Genomic DNA, 17214 nt, shown 5'->3' with positions numbered 1-17214 from the left:
GAGCCTGAACGGTGACTCACCCCAGATGAATTCCTAGTCTGCACATGCAGATTCCTAACACCTGTCTCCCAGGGCCATGACAGACACCAAACAAGGACTGCCTATAAAAACAGCTTAGCAAACTGGTTGAGAATGTGAGACGGCGCTTTTAGAAAGGGCTTTTCAGAGAAGATTCTGATGCTCACCTACCCAGAAGCCCTAGCAGACTAGAGGCTGCCCAGCCACTCTACGAGACCTAGAGGAATCTCTCGTCCAACCACTCCTTATGAGCTAGGGGGCATAGCTGGCAAGAGTCAGTCTCTGCTGAGTTCATCACTGACATCCATTTGCTCACCAGCCCCCGAGCAGCCAACAGGACATCAGTCATGGGCTCTGAAGAAAGGAGAGCTGCAGCGAGCTGGGGCCACTGCATGGTGATATGGCTGTCAACCGAGAGAGAGAGAGAGAGAGAGAGAGAGAGAGAGAGAGAGAGAGAGAGAGAGCGAGCTCGCAGACTCCATGGTGCTGTGAGAAGCCCAGACTAAGACAGGAAATGTTCTGCAATTCAGAAATAAGAAAAAAACAACTGGGTTTTTGGTTTGTTTTTTGTTTGTTTGTTTGTTTGTTTGTTTGTTCGTTTTTAAGGCAAGCTCTTGAGATTGGGGTTTTGATCCCAGCTTTTCCACAGAACACACATCTGAGGTACTCTTTGAGTTTCAGACTCCCTAACAAGAGAATGAGATCTATGTCACCCACCCCATAGTGGAAAGGCATGTCAGCACTTAGCATACGCCAACAGCCAAAGGTTAGACACCACTCTTAATATATAACAAATGGATATATACAGATGAAGTCAAGAGCTGGTGATTTCAAGCAAGGTTCTGCCACACCATAGCAGCTATAGGCTTTGCAACTGGCTATTACCTGGACAGTGTTGCTGGCTCATTTATTAATCCTAGGCTAATAGAGGTTCTCCTGGATCTCTGCCTAATGCCTGAGGACAGGCAAACCATCCAAGAGCGCCCGGCCAGCCAGTTGGCTAGACTCTGACACTTGTTTTTCTGGTTTGGAGCTGTTCATCATTACGCTGAGAGACATTCTCAGAGAAGAAGACATTTGCATGACTATTGCATCTAACTTTTCTATCCACATCTGGGTGTAAGGCTCTCCACCTCTGGGTCTGAGATGAGTAAGTGTCTTTAAAGCATGACCCAGGACTGGAGATGGAGGTCAGTTGGCAGAATGCTTCCTCAGCAGGCACAGAACCCTTGGTTCAATCCTCAGCACTGCATAAACAGGGTGCTGGCAGAAGCCTGCAATCTCAGCACTCGGGAGCTGAAAGCAGGAGGATCAGGAGTTCAGGGTCATCCTCAGCTACACAGAAAACTCAAAGCCATCCTAGGCACACAAGATCCTGCCTCAGAACAAAAAATAAATAAATAAAAATAGAAATAAAAATTAAGCAACAACAAAGATCTTTCTGGCTACCAAAGTAGTGTGGGTCAGCACCCAGGTAGTGGACAGCGCCACAGCCTGCTCCAGAGGTGGCCCTGCTCCACCGCCAGAACACCTGGGAACGGGCAGCACAGCCCCACAGTAAAACTGCACCCTCGGGGCTGGAGAGATGGCTCAGCGGTTAAGAGCACCGACTGCTCTTCCTGAGGTCCTGAGTTCAATTCCCAGCAACCACATGGTGGCTCACAACCATCTGTAAAGGAATCCGACGCCCTCTTCTGTGTGTCTGAAGACAGCTAGAGTGTACTCATATACAATAAATAAATCTTAAAAAAAAAAAAAACTGCACCCCCACAGGTTCAACGCCTGCTTCTTCCACTGTCTCTCTCAAGCATCCGAACTACACACTCTGTGAGGATTGGATGAAAATTATTTTACCAGCCTAGCAATCAGACTTAGTCTGAGACGTCAGGATGTCTTCAGGGAGGGTAGTGAGTAGCAGGAGCAGCCTAGACTGCAGTCTATTCGATTTCTAAGCCAGTGCTCCTAACAAACAAAAAGTCTTTGTTTTTTAACACTTGCCTTCCAAGTGGCCCACTGCCTCTGAAGAACTCATGACTGAGATATCTGGCCACAGTACAGTGCAGTTCACACTCTTAAAAGTCATTTGCACTAGCAGATATTTGCACGCTCCAGAACTCCAAAGAGCAACTGATAACAGTCATGCGGACTAATACAACGGTCAATGGCTTCTAGCTTCATGTCTCTCCCTATCTTCACGTCTCTTCCACTCAGATCTCTGCTGCACTTAGCCCTCTATGCTCCAGTCTAACTGCAACATTCATACAGGGCTCCTGTGTGAGAACATAGGGAGTATTACCATACCATGACGAAGTAACTTCGAGGGATCTCCACTGTCCCCCTCCAGTCTCTACCACTCTGATAGGCATCTCTTTACTTTTCCTGTTGCTGATTTAAAGCGGGGTGGGGGGGACCTCAAGGGGCCAGTGAGGTGGCTCCATGGGGAAAAGCACTTGCTGCCCAATGACAAAAGCCTGGTCACCTGAGTTCGATCCTGGGACCCGTTTAAAGGTGGAAGTAGAGAGACCTGATTCTGCAAAGTTGTCCTCTTCCGAATGCACATCATGACACGTGCAAGCAAACACACACATTATGATGACAGTGATGATGTTGTTGAATACACTGACAAAAACGATTGAAAGGAGAAAGGGGTTATTCTGGCTTGAAATTCCAGGGCAGTCCATCATGACAGGGAGCTTGAGAGGCACCTAGTTACATGGCATCTGCAGTCAGAAGCAGAGGGAGATGACTACTTATCCTCAGCTCCCTTTCTCCTTCATGGGGAATGCCAACCCATAGAACAGTACCACCTTCTCTGAGTGGGCCTTCCTCCCAGATGCTCACGAGTGTACCTCCTACGAGCTTTTAGATCTTTCCCAGCTGACAATCAATATTAACTACAACACTAGGTGTTTCTAGTTTTGTCCTATTGCTCTGATAAACCCCTCTGGCCGAAGCAACCAGGGAAGGAAAGGGTTTATTTCCTCTTATACTTCCTGCTCATAATCTGCCACTGAAAGAAGCGAGGACAGGAACTCAGGGCAGGAGCCTGCAGACAGAAAGCTGGCTCAGGTTTCAGCTTTCCTATGCACAAGGATGGTCCCCCAAGATCAGTCAATGCAGACAATGCCTCAGAGACACAGCCATAAGCCAACCCATCAACAGAGATTCTCCTTTTGAATGACTCTACCTGGATCAAATGGTTACTCAGTAAACTTTGACTTGTCATTGACATCCCTTTTTCCCATCACAACGTGGGTTAAACACAGCCACTTCATACCTTCCATTCTGGGCCAGCCCTTCTCTGAATGTGATCTCGTCACACCCACCTGTCCTTTGCTTTATCTATATTCTTATCCATCCACCTCGGAAGGTCCCACCCTCCTCTGTAAGACTAGATAAAGAGCTGGCATCGGAACTAAGGTCCTCACACTTGCTCGCCAGACACTTTACAAACGAGCCATCTCCCCAGCCCATGGGATGCTCTTTAAGGAAATAAAACTGCAGGCTCTTTCCTGGGTCACAAAAATGAATCAGCTCTGCCCCTGGGTCTACTCTGGTGTTTGGCATATAGCCCTTCAGACATCTGTTGACTAAATAATAAATGTGTCATTCTACCCAAACAAATATGCAGTAAGTTTCCTTTCAGTCGATGTGGCTCAGCCACTGCTAAGCTGCCTCTGGAGCCACGCACAGACAACACAAGGATGAAGGTCAGAGAAGAGTTAACTCTCCATCAGTAAAAGGCTCGATCTCTGCCAACACAGAGAACAGGGAAACACACAGATGCCCAAAGGAAATGGCAGCCCAGACTTCTTCCAAACACACACAAGAACAAGTCTTGCATGTGTCCTGTAGGAAGGCAGGGACATTTGAGGTTTTTCACAAAGCTCAATTCACTTGTTGAATAAATAAATAGGTATTTATTGGGCACTTGCTCTGTTCTGACACTAAGTCTGTTGTTGGTCCTGGGACACAGCAGGAAATAAGCAGGTGATGTTTCTGAGCCCAAGGAAGATGAGGGCACCATGCAACCCCCAGATCCACAGTGGAGTTCCCAGTACAGTGTCACCTTGCACAAACTCCTTCTATGCTTTCAAGTGAGGGGTGGAAATAAATATTCTGCTCCGAACTGACCAGGCAGGGGCAGCGCTAAAAGTGCTCTGTCACTCCAGTGCGGCAGTCCTTCACTCCAGAAGTCACTGAAGGACAGACAGTACAACGTGCTCTCATCGGTCATTTTTCTCAACATTGCCAGCTGATCTCAGACACTAACGTCACTTAAATATCAAATGTCTCAAATGGCACAGTGACCCAAGATGCCAAAAACAGGATTCAGAGGTGGGAAGGGAGGGGCGGCGCTTGGTGAAAGGGTGGCTTTTTTTTTCCCACGGCGGGTAAGACTCCTTCCTCCTCTGAAGCAGAACTCGCTTCCATCATCTCCAGCCTTGGGCTCCTTTTTCCCCTCCAGCAGGATACTGAAAATAGATTTGCATTTAACATTTAAAGCTGTTTTGGATCCCACACTCTTTTAGCTCTGTTCTCTGTTGCAAACTCATCCCAGTCCCAGGGTTCTCACAAGTGTATTTCACAAGCAAACAAACCAGTCACAGTGTTTATCCCTAAGAGTCCAAAGGAAAGGTGATTTACATAATGATATGGGAGATTAGATGACCAAGAACACACAATTCTTATCTGAACCAAAAGTTCTAGGAAAAAAAAATTGTTTCAACCCATCTAGAAAGATCGATAAACTGGGGAGTGGGGAGATGAAAACAAAAGTACTGAGCACTAGTGAGGGGAGCTTCTAAGTCCCCCAGTGCCCTACCTTGACTGGAAAATCTGGAGGGGGCCATTTCCATGCAGGTTTACACGATGAAGGCCACATGCCATTTTCCTGTTACCCTTGGAAAACACAGGATTTTATAACTGAGAAGACCCTGAGAAGTCAAAGTTCCAAGAGTAATAATCACTCTGAAGAGACTCAGCGCACCACACTGGTTCACAAACCCCTTCTCCGAGCATTTATAAAACCGCACACCAACTCTTAAGGGAGAAAAGGTTAAAAAAGAAATCCCTTCCACAAAGCTTTCTGAAAGGATGGACTAGCAGAACTGACTAAGACAAACAGCTAAAGCCAGCAGTAAATAACCGTAGTGCAGCACAGACGAGGGCCTAGTGAGCAGCTTAATTAACGCTAACACTACTTTAGAAAGAAGCGAGATACAATTTGGGCTGCAGCTGTCCCTAAGTGGCTTTCCTGAGCCTGATGAAGAAGTAAACTAACATTATTTAGTTTGGTTGGGGTTTTGTGTTTGTTTGTTTTGTTTTGTTTTAATATAGACAAATTTATATCAAGCTTCCATCATATCAAGCATTACAAATAAACTTTGTTTAAACCTGCTTTTGAGATGAGCATACCTGTCAAACAGTATACAGAAGCCTACAGTAAATATAATTAAAACAGTTAGCGCTGGTGACACCTGTCAGCAGTTCATTTATGAGGGGACCTTTCAAACCCTTAATTTGTTTGCATGTGACACAGCATAAAACAATGCCTTGGGTTTCACAAACCGCCTTCTAAGCAGGGAACAGTGAACCGCTAGTTACATGGTACACAAAGAATGAATGTTTTAAGCCATATTTGCGGACCTTTGACTCTGGGCTCAAGGCTCCTGAGAAGAGAAAGAAGAAAGCTGGCGCTGGCCACAGAGACTCCTATCCTTACACTACTTTCCTTGACAATCAAACTGCCTCCAAAGTCATGACCTTTGTGCCAGGTCCTCTTGCTGGGAAAGTGTTCCTGGATCTTTAGGAAGTTGAGCTTCAGTCACCTCAGTGGGGTCTTCCCTGAGCACCCACTCAATCGTCTCCCTGACAGTATTCTTGATTCCTGTTGTCTCGCTCCAGCTGTTCCTTCTTAAGTCTCATTGTTTACTGCCCTCCCCCCGTGGGGCCCATTCTGGTCACTTCTGAGCTCAAAACTGTGCTTGCACTTTGGAGCCTCCAGAAATCCCACTGAATGAATGGATGAGTGGAAGCAGAGAGCAGGAAGTGAGGGGGAGACAGATCACCAAACTGAAAACGGAAGGAATTGACCATCCTGGTTAGGCAGGAGATGGCAACCTGCCCCTTGTGAAATACCACTGCTTCGGAATACATGGTTGGCAAGCAAAAGGAAGGGGCGGGGAGAGGCAGGTGGAGGGTATCATCAGAGGAGGTTTTACTAAGAAGAGAGATACAAGGTAGACAGCAGAAGGGAGGGTGGGGTCTCTCTGGTCAAGAGATCATAAGCTAGGACAGTCAACTGAAGCAGCACGGGAGCTTAGGCACAGGGTCTAGTACTGTGAATGTGAGACAGGAGCAGCGATGGCCTAGAGGGGCAGAGGCAGCCTGGAGAGGCCCAGGAGACTGGACACAGGGCATTTGTTCTTAGAAGGCATTCCCTGGTCATACTGTATGAAGGAAACCCAGGGCAGTGGAGAGCAAAGCAAGAGCGGTGGACAGAGGTGGTGCTGATGTCCAATTCTGAAGAAGTAAGCAGCCTAGACACGTGGGAGATGAAAGCCACCAAGACATCACTGCATCTCCTGTCCCCAAAGGCGACTTCCCGCCCACCTCCCAGCAGCACCCCAGGGCAGATCCAGACCCGTTCCTGCTCAGCCTGCTCCAGATCCCCAACAAGGACAGCGCAGTTCAAAAGGATATGCTAAGGGCAGAGTATCACTTTTCACACTTGTCAATCTGAGGCTAATTCTGCTCCATAGAGCCGGTGATTATTACCTTTGGTGGGGTATATATTTGAACATTATATAACTCATTTTTATGTAACAGGTTTTTCACATAAAACAATGTTCCTTTTGCTATCTAAATGTATTCAGAGGAAACAGTTACTGGCATTAAAAACATATATATCTCCACCAAGGCTGGGGTACAGCAGTGACTTGGGAGTAGTGGGGATGGGTTGGGGGAGGGGTCTTTGGGATAAGGATGACAAGGCTGAGAGACTTCTGAAGTCTCCTCCCTGGGTACAGCTCCTAGGTGTCTATGATGGGACCAGTGTCACTGAGTTTCTTCAGGAAGCTCATCTCACATGGGGGATCTGGTGGAGGAGGAGACTGAATATCAGGGGTGTGCATCAGAGCAGTACCTCAGAAAGGTGGGAGAAAGCAAGACATAGCAAGTACACACACAGGATGTAGGAGGATGCTCACAAGCCCTTGTAACTGCTGCCAGGGTAACATCCAAACGTGCGGCCCTCTTGTACCATAGCAAGGGTACCAGACCTGCTGGAAGGACAGTGCATACCATGCTTTGCCAACTGAGACTGGTTTCCAATCTCTACAAGCCCAGAGGGCTCCCAACATGATGTCTGCTACATGGCCTCTAACACCCTGACTCTCCCAGCAAGCTCTGGAGTCCACCAGATAAATAAGTCCTGGCCCATTGCTTAGCAATCAGGTAGTCTTGGCTTTATCAAACCCTCCTCATCTGTAGGGTAAGGACGGCGGTGCTGACATCACAAGATGAAGAAGAGTACAGAAATTAGCAAGTCTAAGGTAAGCAAGCAACCTATCTACTGGCACACAGAAAATGCCCCCGCGATGCCAGCTACAATGCCACAGTTGTTTATTCCTCCCTTTCATTTGAAGTAAATCACACTCAAAGAAGCCCACCAATTTGTCCTGGCCACACAACCAAAGCAGTAGTGAAAGAGATAAATACAGATGAACATTTTACTCAGTCTACATCCAAAACAACGTTAACCAGGGTAATATTACATTACAGCCCCATCTTTACTCAGGGCAGACAAAGAAGAGCCTTCAGGATTTAAAAGGGCAGCATGTACCCAAGTAAAAACCATTTGCCATTATCCCTGCACTCACTCAGCATTCTCCTGAATCGAGGATGAAAGACATGGCATCTCCCTACCCCCAACTCACACTCGCTCCTTCCATGAGACCTCATCACCCATCCATGTATGTCCATGACCCTAGTGCATTCCTCATCTTGTATCCCCAGGACTGGGATGGGCACCAGACAAACATGTCCCAGAGGCCTCCTGTGCCTATTATTTGGGATCAGAATGAATGCTACCCAAAGTGCTCAGTCTGGACAACTAGGCCAGGGTCCCAGGGACAGCCCAACGTGATACAGAATATAGCAGAACCTACAGAGATTACAGAAGGGTCAGGGGCTGGGGACACTACTGCCAAGTGTCGAGACAAAGATTGTTCCCGAAGGTCCAAGTGAAGGTCCAAGCGCTGGAGTTTGAACAGAAATGCAGGTATGTGAAGACCTGGAGGTAGGGAGGACTAGGCCAGGGCTGGTGCCTGGGAAGGGCCACCCTTTGGCTTGGCCAGACAGTCCTGTGCACACAGCAAATGCTGGCCAGCATGTGGGCTGGATGGCGAGAACCCCCCTCAGTACAGTGAGGAACAGAGCAATGAGGAGTAACACCACTGAGCCACTGCAGAGTGTGGGGTGAAGACCTTGCCATACACGCCCAGTGTCTTAACTCATTCGCTCCACACTGCAGCTGCAGGAGCTAGAGGTAGCTCCCATCAGGAGGATAGCAACACAGAGAGAAAAGGCACGTTGGCCATTAGTGATGAAGGATGCACGCAAACTTGGAATGTGAAAGCACTGGGGCTCCAAACCACCTAACAAAAGTGCCTTGCTGTACAGCTGGGAAAGAGGGGCATGAGGAGCTCTAGGCTCCAGGATTCTGGGGAACAGTGCTAAAAGACAGGCTCCAAGCCTGCAACCCCATGGGACACTACTAGACCTGCCACAGTTAAAGCAGGAGGGAGTGGGGCCTGACTACAGATGGGACTCTGGGGATAAGGTGTGTGTGCGTGAGGAGACAGTGTGAGCAGAAGGTAGACGCTGACCTTTGGCAGGAACAGGAAGAGAATCAAGAAAGCAACATGGCCTAAAGGTACAAGGAAGAAGTGACTTCCAGAGAATAAAAGACAAACAAGATCGAACTGCAAAGGGATCAAAACAACCTGAAGTGCAAGACTTAAAAAGTTTCTAGAGGTCTTAAGAAGTATAAAGAAGGAGAAAATCCAGAGGATGAGAACGTTCAGCTCTCAGGGAAGCTAGCATCTTGTTGGGGAGACACCCAGACTCAGGGGCACCTGGTATGGAAACTGCCCAGTGTTCAAGAGACTCACAATAGATCTGTTTCTTCTTATTCCCCAATCAAGACAAAGGTTCCACTGAGACTGGTGGGGTTTCCGAGGGCAGAGTACAAAGGATGTTCTGGTGACAGGAGCCTGGCAGAGGTGGGAGGGAGTGGCATCTGGCACTGAGGAGAGGCTTCCTGTGTGCTAGGCATCTGACACACATCATGTCCCGTCATCCTCTAAGAGGCAGGCGCTGTCACTGCACCAGAGGAGTAGAATGGAGGTCAAAGAAGTCAGGCACTGGTCCAAAGCCACAGAGCTCCAACCCAAGCACCAGCTCCTTCCTCCACAAGAACCCGGGGGCTCCTGCCTATTCGAGAGCTCAGTGGGAAAAACAATGTTTTCTCCCACCTGAGAAAGAGGGGAGGGGACAGTGAGAAACTGGACAGAATGCTCTGAATGGGTAAAAGATGCTGAGAAGCAAAGGTCATAGCAGGTGGATGGAGGGGAGGAGAAAGGTTCAGGGTCAATCTGAGTCCTCTGATGAAATGACAACAATGGAGAAGACGGACAGAAAAGGGTGTGCTTGTGTTCCCTGAGCTCCCTGTTTAACCTCAAAGGTCTAGAAAGGGTTTTGTCTTTCCTAATGTCTCTGCAAATGCCTATTTCAGTTAGCATCACACTGAAGTCACTGTCAGAAACTGCCATGCTGTCAGGGACAGGAGCTCTTTAATCTTCACATTCTCCTACCACAGTGGGGCGACGATGGAATCATAGAAAGAAAAAAGCTCAGAGGATAGAAAGCAGGCTGTCCCCCACGGACAGATAAAATCTTTCATTTTTGCATGTTCATATGTAGCACTGTTAACATGGCAAGGTCTTTCAGTACCACTTATCTATACATGAATTCCAGTGAGACTGGGGATGTGAAGGAATAAATCTGAAAACACGGCCACTTCCTTTTCCTGCCCAGTGGCATGTAAACCTCTTCTGCAGATAGCAAAGAGACGGGTGAATTGTCATCAATTATAAATCATTTGAAATGGATCCCTTTAAACACCATCTGTTGATCTCCTTAACTGTCCCACGGAAAAAAAAAGGACTTTTGCTCAACTGTTCTGACAGCTCCAGGAGGTAAATGCCCACCCACACAGAGAGGCATACAGAATCAAAGAGTGGTAGAAACCTTTGACCTCCCTTAGTTCAACCGTCTGACTTTCCATCAGAGGTGAACATAACCCAGAAAAGTACAGTAACTTGCTCCAAGTGGCAAAGCCACCGGAGTTCCAGTTGGAGCTAGAACCTAGTTTCATGCCTTCTAACTCCCAGGTTACCACTCTTCCACACCTTATCAGAGCCTCTCCCATTTTAAGCAGCAGAGATTGGAACAAAGTACAAATTTAACTGCTGTTTTAACATCATCATTATTCACTGGCAACATCCAAGATAGAACCAAAGTGCTGCTACAGATCCAGCTTCCGCTGATACACCCAATTTTAAATCTGCCTAGAAAATTTCTAACCCTTCTAAATATGTTCAACAACCCATTTTTTTTTAAAGATTTAGCAATAATATAAACCCAGGAACAAAGAATAATCTTAAAGATTACATTTTGTATTTTAAAATATATATATATATATTTGGAACTTCACTGGTATGGGAATCAAATTTAACAACAGTGGTCCCCCCACCCCCTTCTTGCAAGCACGGGAAGCCTGGGATTATTCAAAACTGCTCAAGAGCAGCAACGATTATTTTAAGCTCATGATTCAACTAGTACATTAATTAGAAAATCCACCAACCCAAATTGACAGATCCTGGTATCAATGGGATCTTAAGAATAAAAATAATAGTTGTTAAGCAAAAATAGATTGAAAGAGGGCACAGCAGCAACCGTGAGAAGGACAAATGACAAGCAAGAGCAGGAAAAAAAGCATTTAATGATCAGTTTTCCTGGACAAAACAAAAACAAAACCCGGGGGAGGGGGAACAAAAAAAAAACCAAAAAAAAAAAACAAAAAAACCAAAACCCCCCACAATGAATATCTTAGCCATACTGGTACTGTCAAAAAGTAGTTGGTTGTGATTACAGTATCTGATTTTTGGAAGTTGGGTAAGAAAGTGTGACTAATGAATTCTTGATTAAAAGTAACAATTTAAGACAGGAGAGGAGACCAATCTCAAGGGGTCAAAGGGCCAAAACTAGGCTAAGAGTTGGGAAAGGACTGGAGAAGATGCATCCAGAATAGGTAAGGGGCGATCATGTCAGTTTGGCCAGCGTAACTTGACAACAGACACACCCGTGTCCAACGCAGCCCTTCTTTCCCCAACGCGGAACACAACCGCGGAACACAACCCGCTACGCGACCCCTGGGGATGGCTGCCATGTGCGCCCAGAGTCCTTCTAAAATTCTACCTTCGACCTCTCCCAGCAAACCGGAGCTCCCCCAGCTGTCAACACTGTGGCAATCTCCAGTAAAAACCTTAGTCTTCCCTGATTATCTGTCAAACCCGCATCTGAGTGAAGCCTCACTGCGCACTCCTCTGGTCTCTCGGATGCCCACCGGGTGCAGGGCACGGTCCCCACGCCAGCCGGTACCTACTCGCAGACCCAAAAGGGAAGACACATCCTCCAGGGCCACCCAGGTACCGGACAGCGCAGGCCCGACGGCTGTCCGTGGGCCTGGTCTATGCCTGCCAGGGGATTCCCGGGGTCCGCGCCAGCCCCAAGACAGGCCATAAGGACGCACCAGCACCGACGCCCCGACTTGACGGAGACGCCCTCCCCGCCCCCACCCGGTTCCCGAGGGGGAAGTGTAGAAGGGTTGACCAGGCAAGCGCCGCATAGCATCGTTCTGCCCGCGTCCCGGCCATCCCCTCGGGGATCCAGAAGCTCCCGGGGATGCATCCCGGAGCTCGTCCCAGGCTCGGGTCACTGCCGCTACCCGGTACTGCTGTCTCTTTAAGAGGCCGCCGGCCGCCCCCTCCCGAGCCAGGTGGTGATGCCCGCGCGGGGAAGGTGGGCGCGCCCGCTGACAGTGTCCCAGGGTCCCCCCTGTCCTCCCCCGCCCGCTGTGCAGCCCAGGCGGGGAAGATGGGGGTGCGCAGGAGCGGCGCCTTTAAGGGGCGCAGCCTCCCCGAGGCTGGGTGGGGGCTGGGAGCCGCACGGGCCCTTTAAGGCCGGCAGCGGGCACGTCGGGCAGGGCTCCCGGCGGCCCGGCTGCGCCGCGGGCGGGGGCGGTGCGCCGGCCCGAGAACTCGCGACCCCCGACGGGACGCCCCGAGACGGCCGCTGCCCGCAGCCGTGCCGACACTCACCGTGGCTCGCCGCGAGCGCCCGCGCCCGCACCCGCACTCGGATCCCGCGGCGGCGGCGGCGGCAAGTCCGGCGCGGGTAAACAGGCACCTCCGTCCCTGACCTACTTTCTGCCTTCCCTAAATGTCGCACCACTAACCTACTTTCCGACCAATCCGCTCCCCGCCGGCCCAGGCCCGGCCCCCCGCCCACCAATCGCTGTGCCCAACCCCCCTTCCCCGCCCACCAATGGAGGAGCCGCGGAGCCCGGATACCTGCCTCTTCCCGCTAGCCAATCAGAGCGCGCGAACTGAATTGTCTTGGCGGACAACCCAAACCAATTCGCGTTCGGCTCCGCGTTAAGATAGCCAATCCAGTGACCGATAGAAAAGCCGCTGACCAATGGCAAGACGTCAGGGCTGGTTTACCTGCTACTTTCCCTTCACCAATCATTTGGTGCACAGAAGCACACGCCCCGAGGAGTGGACCAATCGGCGCGCTCTGTGGATTTCTTGCCCCAGCCTTCAGTTTTTTTCTGTCAGGTCTAAAGCTCGCTGAGGCCACCGCGGTGTGGACTCTGCGAGCTCGCCGTAGTCCACTGTTCCTCAGTCGCGTACCCAGCTAGTGCCTGCCTCCCAGCTCTCCCTTTCTCCTTCGTCCCCTTCCTTGCTCGCAGAACGCTGAGAAAACGCCGCATCTCCTCGCCCATCCCTCTCCAGCTCCATCTAGGAAACCACATTATAGGAACACAGAGTGACAGAACCTTCCTGAAACCCCTGACTTGTCCCAGTCGGAACCACAGCGCTAATAGCTAACGTATTTAGAAGACTTTTCCTTCCGACGACTAACCGGATCTCGTGTTCTTTTTGTCTTGACCTCCAAGCGTCCGGTGGAGCTGTCATTCCAGTTCGAAAGAGAAGTCTCCGGGGGGGGGTGGGGGTGGGGGTGGCGTAGTCTGTAATTCCAACCCTCAAGACGCTGAGGCAGGGGGATAGTTGAAAGTACTGAGCTAGCCTGGGCACAGGGTGAGACCTGAGCAAGTTTCTGTTACATGTTACCGACAGGGTCCTAGCAAATCTACTTTGCCAAAGTATCTAAGGAGCCGGGAGTTGGGGGGGGGGGGATTAGGGAGGGGGTAGTTTCAAAGTTGTTAGTTTGTGTGGTTTGTTGCTCTGTTGTAGCCCTAGCTGTCCTGGAACTCAGGCTGGCTTCGAATCAAACTCACAGATATTCACCTGCCTCTGCCTCCTGAGGCACCCCCGTGCGCGCAGAGATTTTTAAAAAGAGAGAAAGAGAGAGGAAGGCCATGACCCATCTCCAGCCCCTTGCAAGGCACGCAGCCTTTATGGAAATGTGTATTGACTTCAAGACCAAAGAAGTTCATGGGTAACTTCCCACTTACCCCGAGTTTCAAAGCAGATTTACTCTTTCTCTGTCCTGTTTTGTGAAGGGATCTCTCTGTGTAGATGGAACTTTAATGCAGCATTAGAGAGGATATTATTTACAAGATGGAAATGCGAGCTGGATGCTGACCTAATTAAATGGACTAATAGCTAGCTAAATTCCGGTAACCTGAAGATGCCGGCTGATGCATCCCACAATATCTCTCTACTGTGTTGTGTGCCCGGCACGTGCTAAAAGCTCTCCTTCATTTTCTTAATCCTTGTATCCTGACAACCACCCTGTGCAGAAAGCAGTTCTTAACCCATTTTACAAAAGTGTCAGTCCGGTTCTAAATGTGTTTTGGTTTGGTTTCCACTCTAAAGGCTCACATCAGACCAATTACCCACCCCCAACCCCCCCAAAAAAATAATGGTGCAAGGCTCCCAACTAGGCCCAGACTCAGGACTTTTACCCATGTCCTGAAAGAAAAACTAGGAGATTTGCATTCATGTGATGGAAAGCCAAGAGAGAAAGAGACACTACATGACATCAACCAAATTTTGCTAGGGAACAGTGGACTTCATAACAGGAGCAACTGTGGGGTCCAGTCTTGGGGGAGCCTGCTGTTCTCAGACAGGGTAGGACGGAGGTGTCTGAACAGATGCATAAAAGATCAAGATGGGAACCCTAAGTCACAACTCAGTCTGAGCCCACAGAGATTTGTGGCTGCTCATAGAAAGAACGCTGTCTCGGGACAATCACCAAAAGTCTAAGAGAAAGCAACACGGGCATCAGTAGACCTGCTGTCTTGGTCAGTACCCACATGGAGTTGTCTCTGTGACGAAGTCTTGGCAAACAAAAATTATCACTGTGCACAAGGAGAGAGATCAGGATGTAATGAGACTAGAAACTATGTCACATGAGGAAAGATTAAAGGAAACAGAAGTTTTTGCCCCGGGGAGTACAAGGTAACTCTCTTTATGTATTTGAAGAGCTGTCAAATAGAAGAGAAATTAGACTTACTTTTTGGGGCCTGGAAGGGATGGAAGGAAAGAGCGTGTGGATGGAACTCATTGGAATCAACAAAGAGAATTTTATAATAACTATAGCCGCCCCTGCCTTGATGATACGTTGCCCTGTCACAGAAAGGGTTCACCAAGGAACGGTCGGCAAACAGGGGGCCTAGCCCCTAGACTGTGGACCTTTAATGTCTTCTTGCTTTTTTTTTTCTCTACCATTAGTAGACAAGAGATGGCTTCTCCTTGTCCAGCCCTGTTCTTTCATGGTCAATTATATTTTCCATAGTGTTTCTCTCTGTTAAAAACCCAAACACGTTTATCTTCTACTGGTACCTACTTTGCCCTTTATTCTCTACCTTCCAGAACACTAAACTTGTCAATTCTTTCCATATAGCTAAAACACCAAAGTAAGTGTTCTCAATCTAAATTTCCTAGGCATGAATAAAAATCACACAACTAGAGGATAAGAGAGTGTTTAGTGAGCACCTGTGTGCCAAGTTCTCTAAAGATGTTTAACATAATTCTCATCCCAGAAGTTCACGCACCTTCTATGCTAGCTAATCTTGATTGTTAATTTGATGTACTTGGGAAGGAAGAGAGACTGGCAATTGAAAATTGCCTCCATTAGATTGGCCTATGAAGCCTTTTCCTGAATGCTAATTGGTGTTGAAGAGCCCAGCACACTGTGGGTGGTACTTTCCTTGGGCAGGTGAGCCTGGACTGAGAAAAGGTAGCTGAGAAAGCTAGGAAGGACAAGCAGTACTCCTCTGAGGCTTCTGCTTCAGTTCTGCTTCAGGTTTCTATCTTGAGTTCCTACCCTGGCTACCCTGGATGATGAACTTTAATGGGTAAGCCAAATAAACCTTCTCTCCCCAAACTGTTTTTGGTCGTGGTGTTTATCATACCAACAGAAAAGCTAGCTAGAATACTTACCCTCCAGACTTGCTGTCTGGACTCTGTAAATCAAACGGCGTTCTCTCTTGGTACAGTTTCTTCCTGTGTGGAATGGGGATAGTCTGTTATCTGTTCTAGAAGGTTGATGAGAGGTGGGGTGATTTGTGGGGATCACTAATGTAGCTCCTGGTGCATGGGAAAGAGCTGATTATACTAGGCATCACTACTGACATGTATGAAATAGATGCTGATCTGGTTTTATTGGTGACGCCGGGGAAGACAAGAGTCTACTCTACAGAGGCCTCTAATGCAGAGGCCAAAGCCATTCAAATTGCCGGGAAAGAGTTTTGTAAAAAAACAGAATACTGAGGCTCCATCTGGAAGAATCTAATTCAGCATCTTTGGAATCTGAGATGCAGAGGATGTTGGGAACTGGTGTAGTGGAAGATTGGATTCTGAAGTTAAATACCCAAGCTCAAATCCCAGATCTGCTGGGTTGACTGCAGAAGACCATGTCAGAACCCAGAAGTCACAGAAGTGTGGAAGCTGGAGAGTCTTGAGATGAGCATGTTAAATTTGTCTTGGGGAGCCTGAACAGGATTGGGCACAATCCTAGCAATATTTACTGGGGTTGGGGAATGAGTCGAGTGTTGCTCTAGAAGTCCCGTGTGTATCACCTCCACCAAGCCTCACAGCCCACACACACAGCAGGCCCTTTTATTCCCACCTTCCATATGCAGACAGGTCCTGAAACCACAGGCTCTTTGGACAACCCCTTCTCAAAGTTCAAGTTCGACTTTGCTAAACTACATCGTTACAGTTACATTCGCAGTGAGCATCCAGAGGCAGACAGTGTAGCTCGAGGAGCCACCATCCTACAGGTGGTGCCGTGAGTCAAACTCTCCAGTCAACTGTGGAGGAGCAAAGAACACCCAGGGTGAAGTCCGAGGAGCGGGATGTCTTCTCACATTGGAGAGAGGTGCAGAAGGGAAGGTTCCAGGGAGGGGGTGTGGTAGCTTGTGGAATCCGGCAGTGAGAGGCACAGCAAGTCCTGGTAGAGACGTGAGCTGCTCCTCTGTTCTCGGTGCTTCACCCTCCATCCTGCTGTGCAGAGCCGTCATGAATGTACTCTGCCAGAGCCAGAGAGAGAACATGAGCCTAGGCGGTTGTCCAATAGGGAGGCCAGGCTGAGCCATGCTCCCCGAATGTCAAAGGAAGCAAAAGAAGAATTGGAGCAGGAGAAAAGAGTGATAAGAGAGGAAAGCAGAAACCAGAAGGCAAAGCGGCTGGGTGTGGGAAACGGCAGGAAAAGGATCTCAATAGAGAAGCTTAGTGTGGTGAGGGAGAACGCTATCCTGAGGACGTGGGGTTGGTTGGATTTAAAAAGCACCTTCGGAAAACTGATTACTTAAACTGGAGATCGGATTCAGGGATGAGGACAGACAGGAGGAACAGACGGGTGCCATGGTGTGAAGAG

The 17214-nt window shown here is 48.8% G+C and overlaps 1 protein-coding gene across 10 annotated transcripts in view; it reads right to left on the bottom strand.

Moving 5' to 3' along the window:
• Bmal1 (basic helix-loop-helix ARNT like 1) overlaps positions 1 to 12658 on the bottom strand; it is a 98520-nt gene extending 85862 nt beyond the window's left edge. For 5 of the 10 annotated variants that reach the window (XM_039109748.2, XM_063287814.1, XM_017589067.3 and 2 more), the window contains exon 1: positions 12465 to 12620. The gene's annotated coding sequence lies outside the window, so the exon portion shown is untranslated. 10 annotated transcript variants of the gene reach the window in all.
• Positions 12659 to 17214: the final 4556 nt, after the last annotated feature.

This window comes from Rattus norvegicus, chromosome 1 (genome assembly GCF_036323735.1).
Source record: "Rattus norvegicus strain BN/NHsdMcwi chromosome 1, GRCr8, whole genome shotgun sequence".
NCBI classification, from domain to species: domain Eukaryota; kingdom Metazoa; phylum Chordata; class Mammalia; order Rodentia; family Muridae; genus Rattus; species Rattus norvegicus.
This window is presented reverse-complemented; position numbering and strand designations above follow the sequence as displayed.